Source organism: Eptesicus fuscus, chromosome 17, assembly GCF_027574615.1.
Source record: "Eptesicus fuscus isolate TK198812 chromosome 17, DD_ASM_mEF_20220401, whole genome shotgun sequence".
In the NCBI taxonomy this organism is placed as follows: domain Eukaryota; kingdom Metazoa; phylum Chordata; class Mammalia; order Chiroptera; family Vespertilionidae; genus Eptesicus; species Eptesicus fuscus.
Window position 1 is genome coordinate 53,406,798 of NC_072489.1, and position 15,325 is coordinate 53,422,122.

Here is a 15,325-nt window from a genome sequence, read left to right on the forward strand (position 1 = left end):
CAAGACCTTGGGAATTGTGAGTTAAAGTCTCAAGGAGACTGCGAAGTCTATTCTCCAAAACACCCCTGCTTTTTCAAACCCGATCTTAATAAGTCCAATGAAACAAACGATGCTGTTTATGTAAATTTCAGCCTATCAGTTGATACAATGGAGCTCAGATAAGCATGAAAACCCCCAAGAGCTTAGCCCAGAAGGCACGGACAAAGGAGCTCCTCCAGAAAGCTTATCTGTCCTCGGGGACCTTGATTTCAACGGCTGCTGCAACCTGATGTCTGAAAGTCCTGCGAGAATTCCTTTTCCATTTTCCATATTCACAGGACACGTCCTTTTACTAACACGCCCTGGCCAGGGTGCCAAAGTCATCCTCACAGATATTTGCGGGCCCATCTTTCTCCTTTTAGTGGTAAAAGCTATCAATTAGGAAAACCTCTCTCTCTCTGAGGGTCAGAGACTGCATCCTATTTGTCTGTACACAGACACACAATGAATCACAGGCCTTCGCTAATCCTTTAAGGGTGTTAAGGGTCCCCCGGGGCTGTCCCAATGAAGGCAAGCCCTGCCCTGTATTATGCTATTTCCTACTAATCCTAGGAAAATGAATGTTAATTTATCATGGAAAAGGGTTAATTATGCATTTATTTCCGGCCTAGGTACATGAGATGAGGCTCAGAAATAATACCCAGGATAATTCCCTCTTCAATGAGGATTCCATTTTCAGCATTTTTATCAAACAGACGCTCAACCCGGAGCAACTGCGCCGAAGCGAGAGAGGGACTGGCGAATGACGAGGCCCAGCTGTAATTTTAATTAACCTCCTGATCCCACTTAAATATATTTTGCCTTGCAAAAATCTGTAATAACATCTATCTCGATCTCCGCTGCTATCCGTCACTAAATTGAAAATGGATGCCTAGGCCGGTTGGGCAAAGAGATTCAAGAAACTTCCCTTTCTTCTCTCTGGTTTATTAAAGTAATAATTTGTAGCCTAAAACGTTCTCTGATGAAGTAATGTCGTGCGATGAAATCGCCAGGTTTCCTAGGCAGCACGCACAGCTGGAAGGACGGTGACTCTTGGCAGATGCCGAGACCCGTGTGCGTCTTGACGGTGGCTTTCCTCCAGCTCCCCCAGCCCTGTCTCCCAGGGTCTCTGAGGGTCTCCAGGCCTCTGTTACTGGCCGACTCCTGCTCACAATGAAAGAGGCGTCCTCGGGCAGGGTCACTCTGCAGTGTCAGTGTGGAAAGCAGCAGAGGGAGGTGAGGCAAGGAAACACGCCTGAGATCAGCCGCAGACAATGGCCTTCAGGCCCAGGTTGGTCGTTTCTCCTCTTCCCTTCTCCTGTCTCCACTCGGAGCCCCAACAGCTCCATTCTGAACGCCTTCCTCTTCCCGAGGATGCACTTCAAGACCTGAGCCTTGTCTACCCTCAGCCCCGAGAATCCCTTGGAAGGTGGCACCAGGGGACAGGTGTCACCACCAAGCCTTTGGCATTTCGCTGGAGGAAGAGTAGAAAAGGGTCTGGGATGACACCACCCTGAGTCAATATACAGACCGAATCCCTCTGCACGCTGCTCTCTCCTGACAACGGGCACGCTAGAAGCTGAAAGGGAAGACATGGGCGCCTCATACCTATCTCCACCCACACACCCACACACCCACCAGTGTTTACTGGGGAGGGGGGGAAAGGAAGGCCCAGTCATCCTACTCTTAATATGTCCAGAGTCCTAAAGGAAGGTAGATACAAGACCAAAAGCCATAGTCCAACAGAGAAAGTTCATCAGAGGCCAACGGGAGGCTTAGCTGGAAGAGGGGAGGCAGATGTTTGCAAGAGGCAATGGCACTGGAGCCCCTGCTGGGGGGTCAGCGTGTCCCGCTATCAGCGTGGCTCAGAGATGGCGCTAAGACAAGACGTCGTTTCTCCTCTTCCTGGTGCAGTGGTTTCCCAGGTACTCCCACACTGTCTCTGGCAGAGACACCTTTTCTCTGTCACCCCCTATATGGCCTAAAGCGTATGGTTCCTGCTCTCACAGCACTGCCTTTCCAGCAACTCTACACCTTCCCTCTGAAGGGCACCAGGCAGAGCATCGCCCTCGAGGGATTCAGAAAGCCTTCCCTGTTCTAAACTGAGGCATGAACCTGACTACACACACACACACACACACACACACACACACACACGCATGTAATGTGTCTGTTTAGTTTGGGCTGATAGGTTTTTTTCCCAGGTGAAAAAAGTCAGCCAGTGGCCAGACCCGCCAACCCTGATCTTTTTGATGAATTAAACTTCTCAGAAAAAAAAAAAAATTGCTTTTCTTTTTTCTTTGCAAACGTACAAAAAGTGAATGTGTCCTTGTGGGCTCACATACGATTCCAATATATTTCTGATCTATATACATTTACCACGTAACCAAAATCCCTTTCCAGACTGATATATCTCTATTCCGGGGGAGAGTGCTAAGCGAATCCTAACGAACAAAATGAGCTAATTTTGTGAATCTTCCAGCGAAGTCTTTCCCCCTGCATTCTTCTCCTTAATAACCTATAAATTTTAGTCATGAGAATCATTCTTCAGTGTCTGGAGCGGTAAAACTCTCGCTAAAAAAAATCAATAGTCTGCCTACTTTTAAGACTTCAACGTGTGGTTAAGCAGTGAAAGGACTGTACCACTTTTTCCCGCCGTAGGCTAGGACTGAACCACTTTTTCCCGCCGTAGGCTAGGACTGAACCACTTTTTCCCGCCGTAGGCTAGGACTGAACCACTTTTTCCCCGCCGTCAGACCACGCCCTACACCTTCGTAAGCAAGCCCCGGCCCCCACCCAGCCAATCAGAGTAGGCTAACTCAGTAACTTGAGTAGCATTCCCATCCTCCCTGAGCCCCCGTCTATAAAATTGCGGTATAACAAAAGATCGGGGCTCACAGCCCCCACTCTGTATTCAGGGTATGCTGTGAGACCTAGCATGCTGGTTTTAATAAACCCTTTGTTTTTTACATGAGAGGCGTCTTTTGGGTGCTTTGTGAATGCGGCCAGCTTTTCGGGCGTAACATTTGGAGGTCCCACCGAGATTGCGGCGGCCGCCTTCGGGCTCCAACAGACGCTTCTTGGGGTAAGTGAAGGCGCCTCTTGAATAGCGATCGCTTCGAAATTTGGGAATAAAAATCTTGTCAGAACTGGCAAATCTGTTCGGTCTGGTGGCTGTCGGGGAGGGACGTGAGTCTCCCCCGACTGCGGCTGACAGACGTGTCGGGAGGTCGCAGGCCACATCCCCGGGGGACGCCCTGGTGGAATCTGGAGAGGACCGGGGACGCCTGGATCCCTCTCATCTGCTTAATATTGATTCTGAAACTCTGTTGCCAGTCAGGTCAATTGGTTTTGAAAAACCTTCTTTTTGGATCCTTAAATTCTTGTCTCAACGTGTTGTGTCTGTCCTTGTCCTTTGTTCTTTGTTTCTTGTCGTGTGTGTGTGTGTGTTCGCGGTCATGGGCCAGAGTACTTCTACTCCTTTGTCCCTGACCCTAGGCCGCTGGTCAGAGGTCAAGGGACGAGCTCAAAATCTTTCCCTTGTCATCAAAAAGAGCAAATGGCAGACTTTCTGCTCGTCCGAGTGGCCTAACTTTAAGGTCGGATGGCCCCCGGAGGGGTCTTTCCATTTGCCTCTCATAAGGGAAGTGAGGAATCTTGTTTTTCAGCCTGGCCGACATGGACACCCGGACCAGGAGCCTTACATTTTGGTGTGGCAAGACTTATGTGAAAATCCCCCGGTGTGGGTTAAGCCCTTTTTACCCCCTGATTCCCTCTCTAGGTCGTCGGTCTCCGCTTCCGAACCTGCTATTCTTCCTGTAAAGCCAGCTCTGCCTTCTCCTCCACCCTCTGTTCCCCCGGTTCTTCCGGACTCACAATCTGATCTTTTCCTTCTTGATCCCCCGCCACCTCCTTATGCCTCGGCCAGAGCTCCGCGGCGCGACCAAGGACCTCCTCCGGCACCTGGCCCAGTTCCTCCACCCATGTCCCCGATGGCGGCCTCCCCAGATTCTACTCTTGAGGGCCCCCCGCCGCCGCCAGGCAGCGGACCTGCACTGCGGACTCGGAGCCGATTCCAGCCAGACGAAGGGCCTGTAGCCACTACTCTGCCGTTGCGCCCATATGGGCCAATGGTAGACAATGGGGAAAGGGGGGAAATGCCGGCCCTCCAATATTGGCCCTTTTCCTCCTCAGACCTGTATAATTGGAAAAATAATAATCCTCCTTTCTCTGAGGACCCCACCCGACTAACAGGTCTCGTGGAGTCTCTCATGTTCTCTCATCAGCCCACCTGGGAAGACTGCCAACAGCTACTCGGGACTCTCTTCACTACTGAAGAGAGAGACCGCATACTTCTAGAAGCACGAAAGAACGTCCGGGGACTAGACGGGCGTCCGACGCAGTTGCCGAACATCATTGATGACATCTTCCCGCTAACGCGCCCTAATTGGGATCCAAATTCTTCAGAAGGTAGGGAGCATCTGTCCTCCTATCGCCAGGCTCTTGTGGCGGGTCTCCGGGCAGCTTCCAGGCGGCCCACCAATTTGGCTAAGGTAAGAGAGGTCGTTCAGGGCCCCACTGAGTCCCCCGCGGTCTTTTTAGAAAGGCTAATGGAAGCCTATCGGAGGTTCACACCCTTTGACCCGCAATCGGAGGACCAAAGGGCTTCAGTGGCCATGGCCTTCATTGGCCAGTCCGCTACCGATATACGGCGTAAGTTACAACGCCTAGAAGGATTACAAGACCTCACCCTTAGAGATTTAGTCAAAGAAGCAGATAAAGTTTTTCACAAAAGGGAAACAGAGGAAGAAAAGGAAGAGCGGAAGGAAAAAGAGAGAGAGGAGAGAGAAGATGCTAGAGACAAAAAAAGAAATAAGGAATTAACTAAAATCCTGGCCACAGTGGTAGATAGTGGAAAGAAACAGAAAGAAAAGGGAGGCAGTACCGGGCCACGGCCAAGCTTAGACCCGAACCAGTGTGCCTACTGCAAGGAACATGGGCACTGGAAGAAAGACTGTCCTAAGAGACCCAAGAAGGGCCTGCAGGCTAAGCAGCCTGCCCTGTTAGCCCTGGATGAAGATTAGGGGCGACGGGGCTCGGACCCCCTCCCCGAGCTCAGGGTAAAGTTTAACGTGGAGGGGACTCCCATTGACTTTGAAGTAGACACTGGAGCCGTTTACTCGGTTTTGCAAGCGCCCTTGGGACCACTGTCAACCAAGCGGTCTTTAGTAAGAGGTGCCAATGGGAGCCGATACCGGGCTTGGACTACCAGGAGGACCATGGACCTGGGAAGGGGAAAAGTCCATCACTCCTTCCTTGTGATACCTGATTGCCCGGCCCCATTAATGGGGAGAGACCTGCTCACTAAACTGAAGGCCCGCATCACCTTCGACCCTGAGGGACCCAGAGTAGAGTTTCTGAGTCCCTTGGTAGAACGGCCGGTAGTCACAGCCCTAACTATGTCTGTAGAAGATGAGTATCGCCTGTACAACTCTCCAGTAGAAAAGCAGGACATGACAACCTGGCTTGAGGAGTATCCAGATGCTTGGGCCGAGAAGGCCGGGCTAGGGCTGGCGGAAAACCAACCCCCAGTGGTGGTCACCCTAAAGACCTCTGCAGCACCAATTCGGGTCAGACAGTACCCCATGAGTAGGGAGGCTCGGGAAGGAATTAGACCACACATTCAGAAGCTAATCCAAGAGGGGGTTTTGAGGCCCTGCCAGTCAGCCTGGAACACACCACTCCTCCCTGTCAAAAAGCCAGGAACGGGAGATTACCGACCAGTGCAGGATCTGAGGGAGATTAATAGTAGGGTACAGGACATACATCCCACTGTACCTAACCCCTACAACCTTCTAAGCACCCTTCAACCTGACAGAACCTGGTATACTGTATTAGATTTGAAGGATGCTTTCTTCTGTCTACGGCTTTGTGAAAGCAGCCAACCATTGTTCGCCTTTGAATGGATTGATCCAGAGGCCGGGATAGCGGGGCAACTGACCTGGACAAGGCTACCCCAGGGCTTTAAGAACTCACCCACCATTTTTGATGAGGCCCTCCACCAGGACCTGGGTTCCTTCAGAACCCGACACCCGGAGGTGACTCTGCTCCAGTACGTAGACGACCTACTGTTGGCTGCACCGTCTCAGGAGGAATGTGAGTATGGGACCCGTTCCCTATTGCAAGAACTTGCTCAGCTGGGGTACCGGGCGTCAGCTAAGAAGGCCCAGATATGCAGGCGGGAAGTAACTTTCCTAGGATATACTCTCCGGGAAGGAAAGCGGTGGTTGACGGAGGCCCGGAAAAAGACTGTTGTGCAGATTCCCGTACCCGCCTCCAGGAAACAACTCCGAGAGTTCCTGGGGACGGCTGGGTTCTGTAGACTATGGATCCCGGGGTTTGCATCATTAGCCGCCCCACTTTATCCACTTCTAAAAGGGGATGCGGAATTTTCCTGGGGGCCAGAACAGCAGCAGGCCTTTGATGACATCAAGAGGGCCCTATTGTCAGCCCCAGCACTGGCACTCCCCGATGTTGAGAAACCCTTCACCCTCTACATAGAGGAGCGAGGAGGGACAGCCCGAGGAGTCCTAACCCAGACCCTAGGACCCTGGAGGAGGCCAGTGGCCTATCTGTCCAAACGCTTGGACTCGGTAGCAGGAGGATGGCCCCGCTGTCTTAAAGCTATCGCTGCCGCTGCTCTGTTAGCCAAAGATGCCGATAAACTGACTCTAGGACAAAAATTGACCATCATAGCCCCGCATGCTTTGGAAAGCATTATCAGGCAGCCCCCAGACCGGTGGCTCTCAAATGCACGCATCACCCATTATCAGAGCATTTTGTTGGATAAGGATCGAGTAACCTTTGGGCCCCCTTCTACCTTAAACCCTGCCACCCTGCTCCCGGACGAAGCTGCGGATCCAGTCTTGCACTCCTGCCAAGACATCCTGGCAGAGGAAGCAGGAATCCGCCACGACCTGAAGGACCTTCCATTACCCAACTCAGAAGTAACCTGGTTCACGGACGGTAGCAGCTTCCTGCGAGAGGGTAAGAGACATGCGGGGGCGGCGGTGGTCAGCAGAACTAAGACCATATGGTCAGCAGGGCTGCCAGAAGGGACCTCAGCCCAGAAAGCGGAGCTGATTGCTCTCACAAAAGCCTTAGAATTGGCTAAAGGAAAAAAGGCTACCATCTATACAGACAGTCGCTATGCATTTGCTACTGCTCATGTACATGGGGCCATATACCAGCAAAGAGGACTACTAACCTCAGCCGGAAAGGACATTAAGCACAAGGCTGAAATCCTTGGACTATTGGCGGCAGTTCTGCTGCCCACCGAATTGGCTATAGTCCATTGCCCTGGTCATCAGAAAGGATCAGACCCTATAGCCGTAGGGAATCGGCGGGCAGATGAGGAAGCCAAGGCAGCAGCTCTTCGAGGGGCAGGAGTTCTGGCACTAATAACTGAGACCCCAGAGGAGAATCTGGCACCCACGACTGTTAAAAGTAAGGAACAACAGGCAACTTCCTACTTACAGCACGTTCATCAGCTCACTCATCTAGGTGCCAGAAAAATGCAAGAACTGCTGAGGGAACAACCCTTTTCCTTAGCGGCTACAGAGAACAAGAGGTTGACGGAACAAGTAGCTAAGAATTGCCAGGCCTGTCAGATTGTGAATGCACATCAATCCCAAACCTCAGAGGGTAAGAGACTAAGAGGAAATAGACCTGGCCAATTCTGGGAAGTAGACTTTACTGAAATCAGGCCAGCCAAATATGGGTTAAGATTTCTCTTAGTTTTTGTAGATACTTTCTCAGGATGGGTAGAGGCCTACCCCACCCGGAAGGAAACAGCCCAAGTGGTGGTAAAGAAGATTATGGAAGAACTTTTTCCTCGGTTTGGACTGCCCCAGGTAATTGGGTCAGACAATGGACCTGCTTTTGTGGCCCAGGTAAGTCAGGGAGTGGCCAAGGTGTTGGGGATTAATTGGAAATTACATTGTGCTTATCGTCCCCAAAGTTCAGGGCAGGTAGAAAGAATGAATAGAACAATCAAGGAGACCTTAACTAAATTGACCTTAGAGACTGGCATTCAGGATTGGACCATGCTCCTACCTTACGCCCTGTTCCGTGCCCGGAACACTCCCTCACCCTCCATGTATAACCTCACCCCTTTTGAGATTCTGTATGGAACCCCACCTCCAATCTCAAAAATGTCACCTGCCACAGATTCGAACTTATCACCCCATGCACCTCTGCTTGCCAGGTTAAAAGCCCTAGAGGGAATCCAACGATTTGTCTGGAAGCCTCTAGCCTCTGCTTACCAACCAGGAGACCTCAAGGTGCCCCACTCCTTCCACGTTGGAGATTCAGTGTTCGTGAGGAGGCACCAGACCCACAGCTTAGAGCCCCGGTGGAAAGGACCCTACGTAGTGCTGCTGACCACTCCAACTGCGGTGAAAGTAGATGGCATCTCATCATGGATCCATGCCTCTCATCTCAAGCCTGCCCCACAGCCAGGACCTGAATGGACAATGGAGAGGACTGACAATCCTCTTAAGCTTCGCCTTCGCCGTAAGCCCTTGCCTGCCCAGTCCGATGGCAGGTAACCCCCATGCCCCTGCGGCCTTAGCCTGGGAAGTCATCAACCCAACAGGACAAGTGGTCTGGTCGGTCGAGGGTACACACACACCGGGTAGCTGGTGGCCCACATTACACCCTGATATCTGCCAACTGGCCGTTGGCCTGGACACTTGGGACATACAAGACATTGAGAACCCTAATAACATCCCCAAAGGTACCGACTATCATAGTGGGTACGGTGGCCCGGCCCCAGGTTTCGAAACAGCGGGGTGCAGTACCCCACATAAACGCTACCTCCTCAAGGCCCTCACCTTTTATGTTTGCCCGAAAGATGACCGCAGCCGATATATGATGCGGCATTGCGGTGGGCCTGAATCCCTCTATTGTGCAGCATGGGGGTGTGAGACCACAGGGTCAGCTCATTGGGTCACCGGATCAAAATCAGACTGGCTTACTGTTCACCGGGATAGCACTAGGAGAGAATGTGTCGCAAGTGCTTTATGCAATGGACTGAATATCTCCTTTACGGAAATAGGCAGAATGAGCAACAAGCTTAACCGCTGGCATAAGGGGAGGACATGGGGACTTAGGTTCTATGCCTCTGGGCATGATTTTGGCCTCTGGTTTACTGTCAAGCTACAGAAAAAGGCTACACCAGTCCTTGTGGGGCCCAACCTGGCAATTCGACCAGTCCAACCATCTCGCAGTCAACAATCAGTAAAGACAAGGGCAACTCCTCCCCCGGTTACAGCCACCCCAGAAAACGCCTTGCAGGCCCTGAGTAGCGAGGCTCCTGCCCTAACGGGATCAAGTGGGAGATTCCCCCTGTTCAACCTCATAAGCGGGGCCTACGCTGCTCTTAATGCGACTCAGGATGGACTAACTCAGTCCTGCTGGCTCTGTCTCTCGGTGGCACCCCCCTACTACGAAGGGATTGCTGTGAACGGGGTTTACAACCTAACAAACAACCCCTCTGCCTGTAACTGGGGGAGTAATCACCAGCTAACCCTCCCTGAGGTTTCTGGCAGGGGACTCTGCATAGGAAATCCCCCTCCAAGTCACCAGCAACTATGTGCCAGAATTGTCCCCACAAACTCTACTAATAAGTACCTGGCTTCAGAGGCAGGAACCTGGTGGGCCTGCAACACTGGCCTAACCCCCTGTGTGTCCACTGCTATTTTTGACAACAACCACCATTTCTGTGTGATGGTCCGTTTGTTTCCCCGGGTATTATACCATGGAGCAGACTCATTCGAGGATAAAGCAGAAGGGCAGGTCACCCGCTTCCGGAGGGAGCCTTTGTCACTCACTTTGGCCGTTCTCTTGGGAGCTGGAACAGCAGCAGGAATAGGAGTTGGGACCACAGCTCTTATCCAAGGGTCTAGCCAATTGCAGCAGCTCCAAACTGCCATAGATCAGGACTTAAAAGAATTAGAGACTTCTATAACAGCCCTTAAAAACTCCCTCACGTCACTCTCAGAGGTAGTCCTGCAAAACAGACGGGGCCTAGACCTCCTATTTATGCAGGACGGTGGACTTTGTGTAGCCCTCAGGGAAGAGTGCTGTTTCTATGCTGATCACACAGGGGTAGTTGAAGAATCCATGACCAAACTCCGACAGCGACTGGCTGAGCGACAAAAAGAGCGGGAGGCACAGAGAGGGTGGTTTGAATCTTGGTTTACACAGTCACCCTGGTTAACAACCCTCTTGTCAGCAATTGCTGGACCACTCATAGTCCTGCTGTTAATCCTCACCATAGGACCCTGTATTCTAAATAAACTCATAAAATTCATACAGCAGAGAATAGGAGATATTAAGCTCATGATCATCAGGCAGCAATACGCAGCTGTGACTGAGCCAGAGGGTCTCTAGGATTAGAGACTGCCCAAAAGAAAAAGGGGGGAATGAAAGGACTGTACCACTTTTTCCCGCCGTAGGCTAGGACTGAACCACTTTTTCCCGCCGTAGGCTAGGACTGAACCACTTTTTCCCGCCGTAGGCTAGGACTGAACCACTTTTTCCCCGCCGTCAGACCACGCCCTACACCTTCGTAAGCAAGCCCCGGCCCCCACCCAGCCAATCAGAGTAGGCTAACTCAGTAACTTGAGTAGCATTCCCATCCTCCCTGAGCCCCCGTCTATAAAATTGCGGTATAACAAAAGATCGGGGCTCACAGCCCCCACTCTGTATTCAGGGTATGCTGTGAGACCTAGCATGCTGGTTTTAATAAACCCTTTGTTTTTTACATGAGAGGCGTCTTTTGGGTGCTTTGTGAATGCGGCCAGCTTTTCGGGCGTAACAGCAGCGGAGGCCTTTTCTTTATAATACTCCGTAATGACCTCAAGCAGATTTGAGTCCAGAAATCAGAATTCGCCCGCTAATAGGCTTTCATTTAAGAAGGCTCTCCTCCCTGAGAACAGATCACCAAATGGGTTAGATTTTTCAATTTTATACCTTCGTCCATAAGTGCTCATTTCTCAGTGGAGCAGCCAGATAATATACTACTAGAGACCACGGAAACCTCTAGCCACAGTTCTGAATTATTAATTTAAAAGGTTATGCGCCAGCACTAATATAAATTATCTTTTAAAACTATCCATATGGGCAACATTTTAATAAGCTCTAAAACATGATTTTTCACTCCTGATGCTGAAAGCAAAATATAATACATACATGGCTCTGAGAGAGAGCTCTGGATTTATTGTATTTCCCCCCCCCCCCCCAAAAAAAAAAGATTTGCCCGACCATTTCCCATAAGGGATGCGAAAGCCCCAACCGTGGGTCCTGCCCTGCACATGCGCTGTCCTCATCGACTAAAGGTGGCAGGTGTTCCTGGCTCCCTCGGTCCTAGGACTCTGCATGAAATCTCCCGCTCCCCCCACCTGTTAGAAAACCTGTATTCAAGCTTCACCTGAGCACTTCCCGGGGAAGAGGCAGGATCCGGTCAGGCCCCAAGGGAAGCAAATAAAATACCAGCACTGCGGCAGCCTGCGGAAACCTCAGCCTCCCTCCGGGTTAGCACCAGGCCTTATCCTCAACGTGGAACCGTATCCTGGAGAGAGAGGATGGCTCGGGGGACATAGGTGACTTCTTTGCTGTCTAGCTACGTGCCAGCTCCACACGAAGGCTTGACATTTATCAAGAAGGCTGAGCAAAGCGGGAGCCCAGCAGGCTGCCTTCCGCCAAGGACAGAAGAAGAAGGGGGGGGGGGGGGGAGATGCAATGTGAGATCACCACACATAGATCATTAAAGGGCCAGAGGAGTGCGGGTTGATTTTACGCTCGTGACCATCCTCGCCTGGGAACCTCTTCCAGAATCTTCTTGCTAGTGTTGCTCTGTGGGCTAAATTAGAAACGTGGGAGATATCCGTCAAGGTGGCTGGCCCAGACCTCTGCCACGCTCGGGGTCCCTTTGTTTTGCCCTCGCGCTGCCATGGGGAGATGTTACCTACCTCTCCCATCCCTCGGCCAAGGCCAGCTTCATTACATTGTTACAAACCGTGCACGTCCGTGTGCTAATTAAAGGAAGCAGAGAATGCAGTCGCGCCGCTTTTCAAATTCAGGAGGAAATGGACGTCTTCTTGGTTTTTCCCTTTTTAGGTTCGTTGCCTTATTTTCCAAAGGGACCTGCCAGTTTCAGCTCTGCAGGGCCTCGGCATTAAGTCAAAAAGCAGGCCCACATGTGAGGTGGAGTTCCCAGCTGGTTACCAAATGACCTTCCTTTAGTGTTTTCCTAAGTTGATGTTGTTGTTGTTTTAAATGGGGACTAATGTCTGATGCCAGCAGACTTTCCACCACAAATAACCCAGCAAACGCACTATTTTTTTTTTAAGAAGATGGCAAACAAAATCTTTATAAGCAGAGAGAATAATAACCAGTTGCCTGTTTTGCTTTGTTTGTTTACAGCCCAAGAATTTCAAAGCACATTGTCCACGAACATATGTCAGTCTGCAAAGATCTACTAAGAGCCCATTGATTATACGCCAGTGCTCCTGGTCAGAGGTGGCGCAGGAAACAAGAAGTACATGACATCCTTAGGCGTCGGGAAGATGGGACAGAAGCGCTTGTGTGGAGGTTATTGTAGGATTCTAAATGGAATTCAGGCACTCCTGTCTTCCATCTTTCCCTTTTTCCTCCCATCTTTTCTCCCTCCCTCCTCCTTCCCTTCCCTTCTTCCTTCGATCAAGCAGCCAGATCTGCTTCCATCCTTCCAACCACCCCCACACCAATATCAGGCCTACCATGGGCCAGGCACTGGAGGTACAAAGATGAGACTCAGTGCCAGCCCTCGGGAAGTTAACTTCTACCAACAGGCCAACAGCCAAGCAGGATGTGGCCATGCCGTGTGGCAGGTGCCATAGTGGAGATGTGGTCCACGTGCATAGCTTCACAGACAAGGGACTTTGAGTTGGGTCTTGAAGGGTGGCCTGCCATTCACTAGGTAAACAAGACAGACAGAGACCAATGGACAGCGTGAACCAAAGCACAGAGGCTGTAACCTATCTGGCTCGTCCAGGGAAAGACAAAAAAGTCAGTGTGTCTAGAACACAGATGATGCTTGAGAAGAGGTGGCCAGAGGGAAAGGTGGAGCCCTAACCACGAAGACTATCAAAGGCTCTGATAAGGAATGCAGATTTCCTCCTCTGACAATGAGTCAGACAGGGTTCTCCAACTAGAGCATATCCATGCGTTAGGGCCGTGGTTGGCAAACTGCGGCTCGCAAGCCACATGCGGCTCTTTGGCCCCTTGAGTGTGGCTCTTCCACAAAATACCATGGCCTGGGCGAGTCTATTTTGAAGTGGTGTTAGAAGAAGTTTAAGTTTAAAAAATTTGCCTCTCAAAAGAAATTTCAATTGTTGTGCTGTTGATATTTGGCTCTGTTGACTAATGAGTTTGCCGACCACTTGCTAGGGCATTGACCCTAATTATAGTTTAAAGGACAGAAAGATTTGGCCCATGAGGAGGCTTCTATAATGGTCCAGAAAAAAAAATAAGGGCCTGGGCTAAGAGAGAAGACAGAGGAATGGAAACGAGGGGAAGGATTTGAGACGGACCCAGAGGGTAGAAATTCCAGGACCGATGGATGTCCACGTGCCAAGTGGAGGAGGGGAGGAGCAGAAGGAAAATGGGCTGACACCAGGCTCGGGGCCAAGGTGGTGCCACCATCTGCAACAGGACACACAGAAGGGGACAGGCCGTGGGTGGGCGCAATGAGGAATCTGCAGAGGCCGAGGGAACAAGCACCAGGAATAAGGATCTGGAACTTGGGAGCAAGATCTGGACCTGAGTTGGAGGTTGTCAGAATAGAGGTGGTAATTGAAATCGTGGGAGCAGATGAGCATGAACAGAAGGTAAAAAGAAGGCACCAACCATCCACTCCCATCCTCCATTCTCCCTAGGGACCGGAGGTACCACAAGACCATGATACTTTAATGGGGAAAATGAATCCATGAACACGAGAAGGCAGGGTGCAGATTCTAGATTCCAGGGACCATCAGCTCAGAGAGGCTGCTCCTGTTCTGTCCCCTGGAGAGGAAACACCGATTCCAGGTGTCCCCCACCAAGCTGACCTTGCAAAGGAGACCTTTTGCTTCCCATACCATGAATCTTGTAACTCTGGCAATCTGCAATTTGTCAAATGAATTAGATTCCTGAATAGTCATTATTCCTAGCTGGGTTGGCTCACTGGATAGAGCATTGGCCTGCGGACTGAAGATCCCGGGTTTGAGTCTGGTCAAGGGCACATGCCTGGGTTGCGGGCTCGGTCCCCAGTAGGAGGCAGCTAGTCAATCAATGATTCTTTCTCATCATTGATGTTTCAATCTCTCTCTCCCTCTCCCTTCCTCTCTCTGAAATCAATAAAGATATATTAAAATAACAATAATAATCATTATTCCAATGCATGCCAGTCAACAAATATTTCTTCTCAAACAAATACATAATTAACCCAGACAACACCTTTTTTGACTCAAAGGTTTTAAAGTGACTGGCTGAGGTGAACATTCAGGAAAAATAATGGTATTTCCAAAGGAAAATTCATACAGAGTTCAATTTACAATATTGTAATAAGACTCTGCAGCATAAATTCTAGTACACTGGACAGAAAAGCTATTTGTGTAGCGTGCGAGAACATAAATAAAAGCCAAATACTTATACTGTCCTCACAAATATGAAATTTTCTTTTGTGAATCTACACTCCCTGACACATATTCCAAGAAAGTTGGGTCCCGTGATAAATATTTCGACTCGAAGGTCTTCATCAATATCAACTCTCTCTCTCATTATTCAGTTACTAAATAAAAAGGATGGTAATAACAGAGTAACAAATAACAGAATAATATAATTAAAGTTATGCATCAACTTTCATTCAACACTCAGTCACGACCAAGTTTGTCACCAACTTCTTAACGTTTCCTCCCAACGAAAGGGATGATGTCATCCTTGCTTTTTAGCTTCTTCCACGCAACAGTGGCCAATCACTGGCCTCTTCTGACCCGTTACTCAGCTCCTTCTATTCCTTCTTTGCAGGTTTCTTTCTATGAGCTCTGTTCTGGTTTTGAATCCAATTGGAAGCCCCACCCCTTCTGTGCTTCCACAGCCCCAGCATCACTCCCTCCAAATAGAGTTCTTTCCAAACCCTTCTGTAAATCACACCTGCGGTCTCTTTCGAGAAAGCACCTCTGTTCCGAGATCGTCGTTCCAATTCTGAATAGTGTTTCGAAGC

At 50.2% G+C, this 15,325-nt stretch overlaps 1 protein-coding gene and 1 long non-coding RNA gene across 3 annotated transcripts in view; one reads left to right on the forward strand and one right to left on the reverse strand.

Moving 5' to 3' along the window:
* Nucleotides 1-15,325, reverse strand: part of GFRA1 (GDNF family receptor alpha 1) — a 192,004-nt gene that overhangs the window by 91,261 nt on the left and 85,418 nt on the right. The window lies entirely within an intron of this gene.
* Nucleotides 2,671-8,903, forward strand: LOC129152000 (uncharacterized). The gene is made up of 2 exons (XR_008558710.1): nucleotides 2,671-3,103; nucleotides 8,285-8,903. It is a non-coding gene; the product is annotated as an uncharacterized LOC129152000 (long non-coding RNA).